The sequence below is a fragment of the Saccopteryx leptura genome, chromosome 1 (genome assembly GCF_036850995.1).
Source record: "Saccopteryx leptura isolate mSacLep1 chromosome 1, mSacLep1_pri_phased_curated, whole genome shotgun sequence".
In the NCBI taxonomy this organism is placed as follows: domain Eukaryota; kingdom Metazoa; phylum Chordata; class Mammalia; order Chiroptera; family Emballonuridae; genus Saccopteryx; species Saccopteryx leptura.
In genome coordinates, this window is record NC_089503.1 from 111,520,339 (window position 1) to 111,535,693 (window position 15,355).

Here is a 15,355-nt window from a genome sequence, read left to right on the forward strand (position 1 = left end):
GAATCAGTACTCTCTGTCCACTGCTAATGCACACTTTCAGTTTGGAGGTCCTCTCTCACTTTCCTCCACGTGTGACCTTAAGATCCTCTGTCCCGAGGAACCACAGTCCACTCTTTTCCCATCTGAGCTCATACATTTATTGCAACGATTAACAGCATTTTTCTTTATTTTTTCCTTTTTAATACTTCATGTTTTACTTTTAATAAAATAAATAAGCTTGACAAGTCCAAGGTGTAAATTAACCAGCATTTTATGATAACCAGCATTCATGATAATAGCACATAAATCAATCCTTCCTCAGGAAAACAGTGTCCTTGCTGATACGCTCTTCCGTTACAGTGAAGATCCTGGCTGTTTCCCCAGTATACAAGTCCCTCTGGGACACAGACATGAAGACATCTTTCACATGCAGCATAGCTCTGTGTGAACTCAGTGGGATATGCTCCACGGCTTGTATGTTCTTAAAATTAACCTGGTTGCCAAGCAGGGACTTCCTGAGCCTCTGGCCTTGCAGGGGTCTCTGCCCTGAAGTAGTCTCTCTGGTAGGACCACACCAGCCCATAACTTTGCACAGCTCCCTTCCCTGCTTCATCAAGACACCAGAGAATGTTGTAAACATAGTATGGAAAGAAGCACTTTGAAGAGAGAATTGTTGACTGCATTGCAGTAATCACCCTCACAGCCTTATTATTGAAACAATTATGCATCATTAGTATGGCTTCAGTAATTTTTGTCAGGGTAAGACAATTTTATGAAAACTGTTACACCCAATGACTGTTTAGGAAAATTAAATCCTACAGCAAGTTTTTAGTTTTCTGCTTAATACTTTTAAATTTTAGACTTCTGTTAAACGATTGTGCATATAGAAATACGCATTTTCAAAAAATCGAGCAAACTCATTTACAAAGAATGAAACTTTAAAGTTTAAGTTGAATTCTGCAAAGAAACACATGCTATTCTTTTCAAAGAAGAATGATTTTAAAACCTTATAAAAATGTAGCCAAGGTTTTTCAAAGATCAAATGCCTTTTTTGTGTGTGTGACAAGGTCAGAAAGAGACAGAGAGAGGACAGACAGACAGGGAGAGAGATGAGAAGCACCAACTCTTTCTTGGAGCACCTTAGTTGTTCATTGATTGCCTTCTCATCTGTGCCTTGACCAGAGGGTTACAGTAGACACAGTGACCCCTTGTTCAAGCCAGGGACTTTGGGTTCAAGCTGGTGAGCCTTACTCAAATCAGATAAACCCGCGCTAAAGCTGGCGACCTCGAGGTTTTGAACGTGGGTCCTCCGCATCCCAGTCCGATGCTCTATCCACTGCACCACTGCCTGTACAGGCTCCAGTGCATCTTAAATGCCCCTTCTTGTGAGAGGCAATTTCTAAATTAATTGAAAGCATGCAAAGTGATTCTAAATTAATGATAAAAATCAACTTTAAATTATTTAAAATAACTCTTTAAGAAATCTCTGTTTATAATATAACTTAAAATTTTCTGATGAGTTATACAATTATATTTTTCCAAAGAGGAGGTAATGCATTTTTTAAAATTTTATTAATTCATTTTAGAGAGGTGGGTGGAGAGGGGGGAAGAGAGAGAGAGAGAGAGAGAGAGAGAGAAGGGAAGAGCTGGGGGAGGAGCAGGAAGCTTCAACTTTCATTTGTGCCTTGACCAGGCAAATCTGGGTTTTGGAACTGGCGACCTCAGTGTTCTAGGTCGATGCTTTATACAGCGCACCACCATAAGTCAGGCTGGTAATGCATTTCTATACTCATTTTTGAGAACTGGAATAAAGACTGTATTAGACTAAAACATGACATTTTAGCAGTAGTAAGGTACAAATGTATGTGAAAGTAACATTTTGCCAAAGGTGAGCAAATGTGTTTTTATACTGGTCCTTTTCACAAGATATTTCTTTTGCCTAGAAATGACTTTTGCCACATAATTGTCTGACTGACTTCTTCAATTCCACTTCTCATGGAAGCCATACATGACCATCTCACATCAATATCACACATCTGAAAACTCTGTTAGGTTTACTGTTATTAACTTTTGTGTTTGGTAATGTTTATTGATTGCCTCCCCAGCCCTACACAGAATTTCAGTTCCTCAAGTACAGAGATATTTTTATGTCATGATGAGACAAAAAAAATCTATTCTCAGGACCTAGAAACACTTTGGGTACATAGTTGAAGCTCAATACGTAGGTGTCAAATAAAAATTTCAGTACTCTAGTAGAACTTTAAGAAAATCTTTGCTGTCATAATTACATAAAAATATGTAACATCTATAAAACAGAAATAATTACATGGAAAAAACAAGCTGAAATAAAAAGGTAATAATATCAGTAAAAAATGGGTTTGAGTGAGCTTTAATAATGGAAGTAAAGATTCTGCTAAAAAATTACAACTGCGATGGAGGCCTAGACAAAAAAGAAACATTAATAAAATTATAAATGTTATAGCAATAAACCATTTTTGGTTAAACTTCTGAATCAAAAAACAATATATAGTCTGAGAATAAAATACAAAAGATCTACAAATATGGATACATTTAAAATGAAATTATCCAAGTATTTGACAAAAAAATAAATATGTGTTTTTATAAAAGGAAAAATATTAAAAATGTGATAAAAATAAAATAAATGTTTATTAATATTGACAAATATTCCAATCTAAAATAGGGATATGATTAGCCTGAAACCATTGAAAACCTGAAAAGATTATTAGACATATAAAAAGGGTAGCACCGGCCAGTTTGGTTCAGTGGTAGAGTGTCAGCCTGATGTGCAGGAGTCCCAGGTTTGATTCCCATCCAGAGCACACAGAAGAAGCACCCATCTGCCTTTCCACCCTTCCCCCACTCCTTCCTCTCTGTCTCTCTCTTCCTCTCCTGCAGCCAAGGCTCCATTGGAGCAAAGTTTGGCCTGGGTGCTGAGGATGTCTCCACGACCTCTGCCTCAGGGACTAGAGTGGCTCCGATAGCAACATAGCAACGCCCTTAGATGGTCAGAGCATTGCCCCCTGGTGGGCATGCCGGGTGGATCCTGGTTGGGCCATCCCGGTCTGGTGCATGTGGGAGACTGTCTCTTTGCCTCCCCACTTGACACTTCAGAAAAATACAAAAAAAGAAAAAAAATGTTAAAAAAATATTGGGGATAAATAAAAATACTCTAATTTAACAATCAGGTAATAGAAGAATGAAATAGAGGTAAGTGAATTATTAAACTGTAAATTGATCTTCTTATATATCTGTGTTCTCAAATCTAACTTTCTGCTTCCCAATTTTTCCAACAGTCTTTGGACATTTTGAAGCAAGTCACATTTTTCTTACAATGATCTTATAAAACTAGGAATAATAAAATATGGTAAAATATTATAAAGTGAAAACATGTCTCTAAATGTTTCTTTAAATAAAAAATTAAAGCTGAGTTTTAAAATTTCTTATAAATATCAAAGACAATTATCTACTTCAACACTCAAGCATATAGCCAGTTCATACAACTGTTTGCGGTATCTACAATAGCTGAACATCATAGCCATTTCCAAAGATCATCAACTCCACTCCTGCTTATGTGTGTTAACGCTACAGCAGTGCATGTATCAGTTCTCTAAAAGGTGCACACCAGAATCTTCATATCAGCCTTATTTGTAAGCCAAAACTGGAAACTACTCACACAAATATTGAGTCACAGGAGAAGCCATAAAAAAATGAAGACTATTCACACAATGTGAATCAATTTTTTACAATGTACATAATATACAATTTTGGCCCTGACTGGCTGGCTCACCGGTACAGAGTTGGACCAGTGTGTGTATATCCTGGGTTCGATTCCTGGTGAGAACACACAGGAGAAGTGACTATCTGCTTCTCCACCACTCCCCCTCTCCTTACTCTCTCTCTTCACCTCCTGCAGCCATAGCTTGGTTGGAGCAAGTTGGTCCTAAGTGGCTGGCTCCATGGCCAGCTCCATGACCTCCATCTCAGAGCTAAAATAGCTCGGTTGCCAAGCATTAGAGCAGCAGCTCCAGATGGGCAGAGCATTGCCCCCTAGAGGGTTTTCAGGGTGAATCCCAGTTGGGGCACATGTGGGAGACTGTCTCTCTGCCTCTCCACTTCTCACTTAAGAAAAATTAAAAAATGTACAATTTCATTAATATTAATTATAAAAAAAAGTGATTTTTAGTTTTAGAAGCCAGGAGACTGGTTGCATGGAGTAATAATGGGATGAGAATGTGCTAGGTTGATAGTATTATTCTCTTTTTTATCTGATTCTGACCAAACAGATGTCATCTTTATTTTTTATTTATTCATTTTTAGAGAGTGAAGGGAAAAAAAGAGAGAAAGAGAGATAGAGAGAGAGAGAGAGAGAGAGAGAGAGAGAGAGAAGGGGGGAAGAGCAGTAAGCATCTACTCCCATATGTACCTTGACCAGGTAAGCCCAGGGTTTTGAACTGGCAACCTCAGTGTTCCAGATCGAGGCTATATCTACTGTGCCACCACAGGTCAGGTCAAACAGGTGTCTTCTGATTATGAAATCAATTTACTTAGTTGATCCCTTTTATTATGGGCACTATCCGATACTCAATACTCAGCCATAAGAAATGATGATGATATCAGATCATTTACAACAAAATGGTTGGATCTTGATAACATTATATGGAGTGAAATAAGTAAATCAGAAAAAACTAAGAACTGCATGATTCCATACATCAGTGGGACATAAAAACGAGACTAAGAGACATGGACAGAAGTGTGGTGGTCACCGGAGGGGAGGGAGGGGAGAAGGAGGGAGAGGGAAAGGGGGAGGAGGAGGGGCACAAAGAAAACCAGATAGAAGGTGACTGAGGACAATCTGACTTTGGGTGATGGGTATGAAACATAATTGAATGACAAGATAACCTGGAGATGTTTTCTTTGAACATATGTACCCTGATTTATTGATGTGACCCCATTAAAATAATAAAATTTTATAAAATAAAGTACATAACAATTAAAAATGTTAATCTTATGTATTGCTTTTTATAAATAATTTATTAAAATATGAAAAGAAAACTTTTAATTATTACATGTTTTGTAAAAGAAAACAAAACACTTTCAAAGAATTTTAAGATCACTCAAGAAAACACAGTTGTATAGAAAAAGACACATTAGGAAATCAATATAGAAGAATAATAAGTGATAATTAAAAATAAATTAAACAACAGAAAAATAGTGTTGTGTGTAATGAATCTGTGGCCTTTGTGGCAATTAGTTCTGTGAAGTAGATAAGGACTACATCTAGGAACCAATTTCACTAGACTCAAAGAACAGGTGCCTCATTCTGGACAATCTTCAGACACTATCTTGGATCTAGAATCTAAAGAACTGAAGACAACCTTAACCAGAGTGCCCTGATTGAGCAGGTAAGTGAGATGCTTTATGGATTGATCTACTTCTGCTGTGACATTACCCACATGTTGGAAAAAATCTAGCAGGGAGACTTTGGTTACTGTGCCTGTGTGTACTATGAGGGCTGTCAATGCTTCTCATTGGCCTTTTGGACATTCCAGGTGAGCCCATGGTAAAGCTTTATCTCCCAAGTGCATGGAGGTGTACACACTCAAGTCATTGGGGCACCATCACATGGACAGCTACTAATTGATCACTGGTTTCCCTCATATTCTCTTCGCAGTGAACCCCTAGTATTCAGCCTATTAACTCACAAACCAGCATGTGCTCAGGCTCTGAAGTTTCAAGACCTTCCTGATGGCCTACTAGCTGCAGTTCCAAGCTGCGAGCTAATTCAAGGGCCTTGTCATGAAAATTTGTTGATTCCCCACTTCACCTGCCCCTCAGTCTTTGACACCTTCTCTGCTGCCACTCTTTCAGGAATCTTCTGTGGCTTTTTAGTTTAATTAAAGATGTAATAATTGTGGTGGGAATATAAAATAAAATGGAAGAAGTGGACATCATTTTAGTTATGACACTTTGTTGTAAAGATATAGAACAAAGTTGAAGAATATTTACAACCATTTATCCTAATGACACACAGAAAAAGCTTTGTCATAGCTCATCGTTCTGAAATTGAATATCTTATCATTTGTTACAAAAAGAAAAAAGTAAAGCTGTGATAATCAAATGTTTTACATTCAGGTCTATGGATAGTTTTATTAAACATGGTATTTATAATAGAAAACAATTGTTTAAATGGGTGTTGCAATATATTTTTCTTGTTCACCAGAATATACAATCTATGCTACAAAGAAAATTTAACTTACCAACTTACTCTAATTATTTATACAGTTATCATGTTTTAATTTGCAAAGATTATATAAATTTATGAAGATTATTTTGAATTATTAAAAATATTTAAAACTATCTCTTGCATGTTGTAAGGGTAAAATTAAAATTATGTTTAGAGTAGATTCATTTAAAAGCTTATTTTTTTATAATATTTTGTCTGAAAAAAATGCATTTATTATTACTTCTACCACTAAAGGGATTGATTTTCTTTGTATCAAATAACAAATGTCTAAATGAAGAATAACTTATGGGTTATGAATTATACTATCTTGCTTCAAACTGTCATTCAGATCATTCAGATACTTTCTAGTTTTATAACCCTGGAAAAAGATACCTAGCTTCTTTTAGTCTTAATTTATTTATTTGTGAGGTAGGCATTTATACAGTTTTTCCTCATAAGTTATATTCAGAGATGAAATAAAGTAAGTCACACAAAGAGTACTTCAATACATAGAATAAATTATTACTATGTGTTGGATATATTAATAATAATTTTAATGTAAGTAATTTTTTTTTATTTCTACCCTATCAATCTCTCGATAGTACTCCTAACTTCTGTGGTATTATGAGAACCATATTCACTAAAGATAGAAAATGATGTCAAATATAGCATACTTCACTCAAATATATAATATATCTTTTACCCTGTTATCTATATATTTATCATCTTTTGTTGTACACAGAATTCTCCAAAAGGACCCAATACTCTTTGCTGCATTTTGTAAACAGATTTTAAATAGGACAACTGAGTTGATCTCTTCAGCACACCATGTTTTGGTCACTCAACTCACAACATTGCTCAGTTTGTCCTATTTTCTTTTTTTTTTTTTTTTTAATTGTTCTTTTTTGTAAAATTTTTTTTTATTCATTTTTTAGAGAGGAGAGAGAAAGGGAGAGGGAGAGAGAGAGGAGAGAGAGACAGAGAGAGAAGGTGGGGAGGAGCAGGAAGCATCAACTCCCATATGTGCCTTGACTAGGCAAACCCAGGGTTTCGAACCGGCGACCTCAGCATTTCCAGGTCGACGCTTTATCCACTGCGCCACCACAGGTCAGGCAACTTGTCCTATTTTCTGCTTGCTATAAATTAGTTTCTGTGTCACCATTTCTAGAGATATTTATTTCTGCACCTTAAGTATTAGTAAAGCATCTTATGTTTAGATTGATTATTTCCTTAGTTATTTTATATGTCAAATCCACTCATTATTAATTGAACAGCCCCCAAACCCTAGATTTGTATACATATCGTCCATCTCCACTGGGGAACATATGGAGTAGTGGCCTGTGTGCTATTCTAATCCCTAGTATTTTTTGAAATCTCTGAGCCTGAATCTTGGAATTGAATTCAGTTCTTATTTTTATTTGTCATGACCAAAACCATATAAAGAAATTTTGAACCTTCAGGTTATTAAAATTATTTCAAATAGCAAAACTTTAATTCCCTCCCCTAAGCCATGCTTTACACAGTGGTTGTTTCCTTGGGACTTCTGAGAAGAAATCTCCCCGTTCTTCCTTCAGGATGTGAAGTCATATCTTTGCCTTTGAAATTGTTAAATTTCTACTCTTAAACTGGCCCACAATAAGTTTAGTAAGGCCACTGTGATTATTTTACAATTCTGGCTTTCAAGTGTGAGTATGTCTAAATTATTGTGGCCAAAACTTTTAAGGATTCAGGGAAAAATCTTCACTTATCTGTTCTAAGAACAAATAATGTCACTATTATAAGGAAGATTGGTTTTTGGAGATCTACTTGACTTTTCAGAAAAGATGGAATTAAAATGTAGACTATAAACAGGTTCTATATGTATACATACTGCATCGTGTTAGAAAACAAAAACACGGGCAAATAGAACTTCCTTCACAACTCACTAAATGGCACTATAAAAAGTCTTAGTAAAAGAAGATAACAGGTCTGTTGGTTTCAAAACAGTTCTTGGAGGGTGTCTTGAACTGACACCAAATGTGGTATTCATCTTATCTATTAACAGTCTGGCGAAGGCCGTTTTCAGAATACAAAAGTTTAAAACTGAAATTCACTTCTTGGGGTTAGAGCTTTTAATGGACTGTCACTGATAAGGAAGTGATGGAGAGCACAATGCTTCTGCAATCTCATTAGTTGGATGTATTGTGTGGAGTTGAATTTCCCGATCTCCAAAACACTAACATATAATACTAGCTGAGGAGAAAAGAGGAAAGCAATTCAAAGTTCTATGTTTAACTTCTATTTTTTTTAAATAGAGCATTAAAATAACCATTTTCATTGCATTTTATTTTTCTTATTTTTTTTGTGCAAAAAAGATAAATCTCATATTATTTTAGCCTAATATCCTTCAAGAGGATATCTGTTTTAGATATCTCAGATGGTCAGAAAGCTTTCCTTAGTTCAAATAAAGTTAGCAACTGTACTGCTTTTGTGTATTAGAAAGGGACAAGTGAATATATATATTTTATCACCAGTGCCACAGGGGTACTCTTCACAAGTGTTTGCTTCAAACTTTTAAATCTGTTCAAAAATGTGACTTTAACAAATATTTATTTAGAGGTAACTAAAATAAATTTGATGACCCTTTTTTATAACACCCATAAAATACAATTTTCTATTGACATTTTGAATTGACTGTCAATATGTAAAACTAGATCTCAAAATGCAGAAACATCTGGATGTGCATGAAAACTACGTCAATCACATAGAATTGGTTGACAGGTACCCAGATGTTTGGCACATTATAGCTTAACTAACAAAATATATTTCTCCATAAAAACAATGGTTTTCTCTTGCTAATGTATTCCTTTTCCTTCCAATTTAATGGATAAAATCTATTAATTAAGGCATTCATATTTTTCATGTCTTTATTTTCCATATCAGATAAAAATGTATAAGTAAAGCAAAACAAAACAAAACTATTTTAATCTCAGCTCTGCCATTCCTTTTACTTTTTGTCCCATACAAATTACTCAGTCTCTCTGAGTTCTTACATATTCATTTTATCTAAGAAATACATCATTTTCATGGCCACTTCTACTTCTATGGTTGTTTCATGAAGATCTGGATAATCTCAAACATGTATTAGATATGTGCCACAAGGAATAAAAATACTATTTTTTTCTCCAAGATGGTGACTGCTATAAATGTGTGAATTTTCAATTGGGAGGAAAATGTATCATGTGATACTTACAGCAGTATATATTACCATGTCAATCAGACAAAAATGAGTACTTCAAAAAACACAATAATAACTAAAATGCATGGAACACTTTCTATTTTTGAGTTGTTAAGCTCAAAAAAGATTAAAGATTAGAGGTTAAAGATTTCCTTAGGAAGTTCTTATATCAAGCCTACAAAGTAGGTTCCATAATGACCATGATTTTTCAGATGAGGAACCTGGAATTTAGGGAATTTGGGTAAAACATATAAAGTGAAATAACTAGTTAGCATGAGAACTGGATTTTGAATCAGAGAGTCTGACTATGGAACTGATATAACTGAGTCATGCCTACAGCTATGATGTTGAAAAAAGTATGGTTCTTCATTTAGTGATTTGGAAGAGATATGAAAACATATATTTTAGGCAAAGTGTGTATTGAGAGCAATTTATCTTTGTTTCAGAAAATATGTGTACTACCACAATTTTTAAAACTAATCTTTTCAATATTCTTCCTCCTTTTCAAGTAACAAACAATTACTCAGTTTTTGAGAAATATATAAATAATCTTATTATTATTAACTATATGATTAAAGTTGCTTGGACTTTAATCTTTTGGCAGGAATTAAATTTTCTTTTGATGCTTCTTCCCAAGAAAATGCTGGCACGAAAAACAATCGTCATTTAAATATTTTTAAATGCCTTTAAGGAGTTTGAGTTAAATGACTGGGGATGGGGCAGACCCAAGGTCAAATCATGCTTTTTCTGTTTCCTTAATAAGAAGAACCTTCTCAACTTAGTTAGTTTGGCTCACAAGGAAATTTTTTTTTTTAACATCAATGTTCAAAAATGGAAAGAATTCAATTTAAACTGTGAATTTCTGTCTTTTTCATACTCAAAGGATTTTCTGCCAAGTCTGGGTCTGATTTCAGTGTGGCATCTTGGTGGCAGCTGTCCCCTCAGTCGGGCTGTGCACTTTGCGTTGTTTACAAAATGGCCAGGGAGGGGTCTGCCTCACTCATTTACATTTTCAGTCTGGCATAAAAAGAAGAATTTGAGTAGGTTGCAATCTTCTTTTTAACACCCAGTTTAATACTTGTCTTCCCCTTCCCAATATTCATTAGAGTATTCTGAAATGCCTTGTGTCAAAATCAGTGAATCATTTTTATTGCCAGTAGAATGGATTAATTTGATTAATTTCCTTACATCCTTTGAAGTAAACCATCAAGTAAACCATCAAAGGATGACTGTTTACCTCTTGAAATGCTCAGATTTGATGTCAGAACAAAGAAAATGGAATTCAATTTTCATTCAAAGGATGACCGAAGAGTATTGGAACTTTGTGCTTACACAAAGGCGTATCATAGTTCATTTTATTCTTTCCATAACAGATATGTATTTAGCATTAATATTATTTACCCCCTGGCATATATCAGTAAAAGTTTCCCCTTAATATGGTTTTTAAATGTAGATTTCTAATTAAAATTCATTAGCACTATAAAAGAAGCTTTCATCCAAGGAAAAGAAATTTGAAACTATTTTAATATACTCAAATTTGATTTTTAGAAAAACTTCCTGAATTATTGCATTACAATTAGTTGCTATAACCTTGTCTACGCATTTCTGAAAAGAACCTTGCCTTTTAGCCCTATAATTGTATATCCATTATCTAAGGTAATTGAAAACAATAAAATAATAACTATTAATAAATGCATAAAATTATAATATGTATGACTTAGAACATAATTTAGATTTTCGAGAAAATAATAAATATTTTGATTTTTTTATATAGCTAAAAAATAAAAATGAGATATAGTACCCTTGCTGTTATCAGCGCCATGGGTTCTTGCCATTTTTAAGTATGGAAAACAGAGTGATTGCTGGATGCCAAGGTAGACTAGACAAAGGGAAAGAATTCTTAAGCTTGTACATAAGGAAACCAACACTCTGAAAAGAAAGGAGTGGTTCCCTTAGGGAAGCTGAGACAGGGTTTTTAAAGCAAGCTTAGGTGGGAAAAAAGCTCGGGCTAGGTATGTAGAAGCAGAGGTTTCTTGGTGCCTGTGCAGTGACTATATGCTTCTTCATATGCCACGTGTCTCATTAGCATGATGAACCTCCACCCAAAAGATAATTTTTTTTAAGCATTAAAATAAGGAAAGATCATCAAAAGGATAGTCTTTCTTGCTAGTGTGCATACTGACCCAAAGGAAAGATCTAAGCTCCGTGAAGTCAATCTTGTCGTCAGGTCAGCAGTGTCCTTTAGTCTGGTTGCTGCCTGCTTCTTTGACCCAAGGAGAATGGAAGTGTAAAGCCAGTAGCCATGGCTGCCATCACAGCCACCTGGCCCATGCAGGTTTGCATTAGATTCGGACAAACGGTAATGAAACAGTGGAGCCAATAACTGGTGGGCCATCAGCTTTAATCCTAGCTTGCATCCAGTGGGCAAGAAATACACACAGTGGGAAAACACTACCCTTTCCATTCAGGGCTCCCAAAGCCACTGACTTATCCGAGTTTCCTAAAATCAAAGTTTTCTAGCTCACCAGCATTATTCACCTCTGTTCCTCATCTCCTTCTCTCTGCCCAAACTCTGCCCAAACTGGCTTCTCCCTCAGCACTCCACTATCTTGGCTGCTTCTCTTGGCCTCCTCCACATGGACTCTCCCTGCTCTCCTCTCTAATACTAATCTCAGAAACCAAGAAAGAGCAAGCTCCAGGTCTGCCCCACTTTATAGTGTAGAAATCCAAGCCTTTAATCCAATATACAAACAAGGAAGTCTCTGATACAAAGTCACTTATCTGACGCTTAATAGGATTCCTCATAAGAGTGCACCACCCTACATCATGTAACAGTCAAGGATGTGGGCAAAAGTTTAGTTTAAAACTAAGCCTTAGGCTATAATAACTTTGCCAGCTTACAGCCTGTCTCCCACACAAAATGCAAACTATAAGCGAGCAAACATATATTTCATATTTACAAACTTATTTAACCAACATTCCACCCCTTTTGCTCTCTTCACAATCTGAAGCACACATATTCCTGCACAAGGAAATTAAGCACATTACACAAATTACAACAATATAACAAATCATACAATTTCAACAATTACAAAAGTACATTTCACCAGTCTCTGAGCACTTTGCCAAAAGCCCAAAATGTCCTCGGCCTTCTTTCTAGCCGTTTAAAAGGCTTCCCAGGGCAGGGGAAGGGCCTCCAGCAAAGCTGCCTCCTCACCCTCATCAGGGTATTTCACATTGTCCAAAATCTGTAAGTCCATCCAGCAAAGGAGCCAGTGCTTACTCAGGCTATAGTCCAGGAATCAGGCCACACACATGGGGCCTCAGCCACCCCCCTCATCCTTGCCATCCTGGCAGGTCTCACACTGTCCCAAAGAGGAGCATGTGGCAATGGCAGTCAGCATTTCCATCTCTGCTCCGGAGAGCATGATGGCATTTACCCCTATGTCCCAAAATCACAGACCTGCCAGTGGCATAGTAGGAACTCCTTCCTGCTGGGCTCTCACGTTCTGGAGACTTCAGATTGCAACTCCAGCCCGATTCTACTCATCTCCAAAGAGGAACTGGAAACATCAGCTCCTGCTGCTGGCCTTGCAGCCCCGGGCCTGGCCTCATCCCTGGCCTCAGCCTCACCCCCGGCCTCCTGCCACTGCTGGCTCTCCACAACGTCCAGGGCAATCTGCAACTCACGAACCTGAGAATCCTCCTCCAGCAGCTGCTCCATTTCCAGGCTAATCTAGCAAACCTCGTTGGCCTTCTCCCCCAGTGCTTCCTCCAGCTCCAGTGTTGGCATCTCTTTCTCCCGCATTTGCTCCAGCTCCTTCCACTGCTCAGTTTGCAGGTCCCGGGCAACCTCTTCCACAGGGCTCTTGGTTTCCTCACGCATAGCTGTAAAAGTTAGCCAGCCTACGGCCCCCAAAAGGACAGCCGTAGGGAACCATAACAGCAGCCAGTCCTCTACTCCACCACTCAAAGGTGGCGGTGACTCCATACTTATCTGTATTGAATCCTGCCACAGACTATGCCAAATGTAAAGCCAGTAGTCACAGCCACCATCACAGCCGCCTGGCCCATGCAGGTTCGCATTAGATTTGGACAGACGGTAATGAAACAACGGAGCCAAGAACTGGTGGTCCATCTCCTTTAATCCTAGCTTGTACTCGGCGAGCAAGTAAAAACACACACTGGGCTCCAAAACCCACTCATTCAGTGCTCACAAAGCTACTGACTTATCCAAGTTTCCTAGGATCAAAGGTTTCGACCTCACCAGGCTTATTCACCTCTGTTCCCCATCTCCTTCCTTCTCCCTGCACAAACTCTGCACAAACTGTCTTTTCCTTCAGCATTCTGCCATCTTAGCTGCCACTTCTTTCCTCCTCCAAGTGGTCCTTCTCTGCTCTCCTCTTTTTATTCTCTCCTCTAATGCTAATCTCAGGAACCGAGAGAGCAAGCTCCCGGTCTGCCCCACTTTATAGTGTAGAAACCAAAACCTTTAATCCAATATACAAACAAGGAAGTCTCTGATACAAAGTCACTTATCTGAGGCATAATGGGATTCCTCATGAGAGTGCATCACCCTACATCAAAAAGGGTGGAAAAGGCTTAGTCCCAAAACCGAGCCCTAGGCTATAAGGATCCTGCCTGCTCATAGCCCGCACCCAACACACATTAATATAATCACGCCCATTCCAAGCAAGAAGGGAAACCAATACCAGCTGTGCAATGGGCTTCCACGTGGGCAGTGCCATCTTTAACAAAGTGAGCATAGTATGTTTTATCTGTCCAACAGGAAGGCATTAGGGTAAGTCAGCAAGTCTAGGCTTCCTGCAAGCTGGGTCCAAGGAGTAGCCTGTCTATCTCAGTGCCCTCGATATTCCTTAGTGTCTCTCTGACTGTTTCTCTTGCTATCTTGTGCTCACAAGCACAGCATGTATGCACACACACACACACACACACACACACACACACAATATCTTCTTAAAGTTTGAAAGATAATACTTAAATGATGTTTAGGAATAAAAAAATAATGCTATGATATACTCTTTTAATAATAGTCTATGCTGCACTCACATATACTTGCTGATGGTTAAAGTGGAAAACATCTTAAAATGATACATAAGAAAGCAGTTTTCCAAGAGCTTTAGCAATGCATGCCCTGTGACTTAACTGTTCATTTTATTGACACTACATTGAAATATTCTAAAAGCAATTCACATCACCTTTACACATAACGTAGTTTATCATGGTTCCACAAAATGAAAATCAGGAAAGAGAATTTCAAAACCAGGAAATAATAATTTTTCTTACATCACAAAGTGTATTATTCTAACACTATAAAAATGATATATATGTAATGTGTAAAAAAAAAACAGGCTATCAAGTATATTGTAGTGGGAAATGACCAAAGAGTGCCTATCTAAATATCTTCTCCCATTTGTGCCTGTTAGATCCCTTAGTAATATATTTTGAATGACAAAATTTCTTAATTTAAATATAGTCTGTTTACCAATATTCTTATTTTTGCCGTGCCTTCAATGTCCTGTTCAATAAAACATTGCCTAAATAAGGTCAGAAAATTAGTTTTCAGGATTATGTTCAGGAGACTTCATTATTTTACCTTTAGATATACATTTGTCCTGAAATAGAACTTTGTATATAGTGCAAGACTGGAATAGTTTTAGATTTTTAGTGTGAATATGTAATTTGCCCAACAATAGTCATTTTAAATGTCTTTACTCTTTGCACTGCACTATCACATTTTAAAATGACTTTATTTTTTTTCTCAACAATATATGTGTTTTCTTTTCATTAATGTTGGCTTTGCTTGTTCCTTCCTTTTACTTTCCTGACTTTATTCTTCTGATATTTTCCTGACTTTTTGATACTAATATTTGGCTGATTTTTCTACTTTAGTG

The 15,355-nt window shown here is 36.9% G+C and overlaps 1 pseudogene; it reads right to left on the reverse strand.

Annotated features, from left to right (window-relative positions):
• Positions 1-286: 286 nt before the first annotated feature.
• LOC136388121 (proteasome subunit beta type-1 pseudogene) lies at positions 287-12,700 on the reverse strand (annotated as a pseudogene).
• Positions 12,701-15,355: the final 2,655 nt, after the last annotated feature.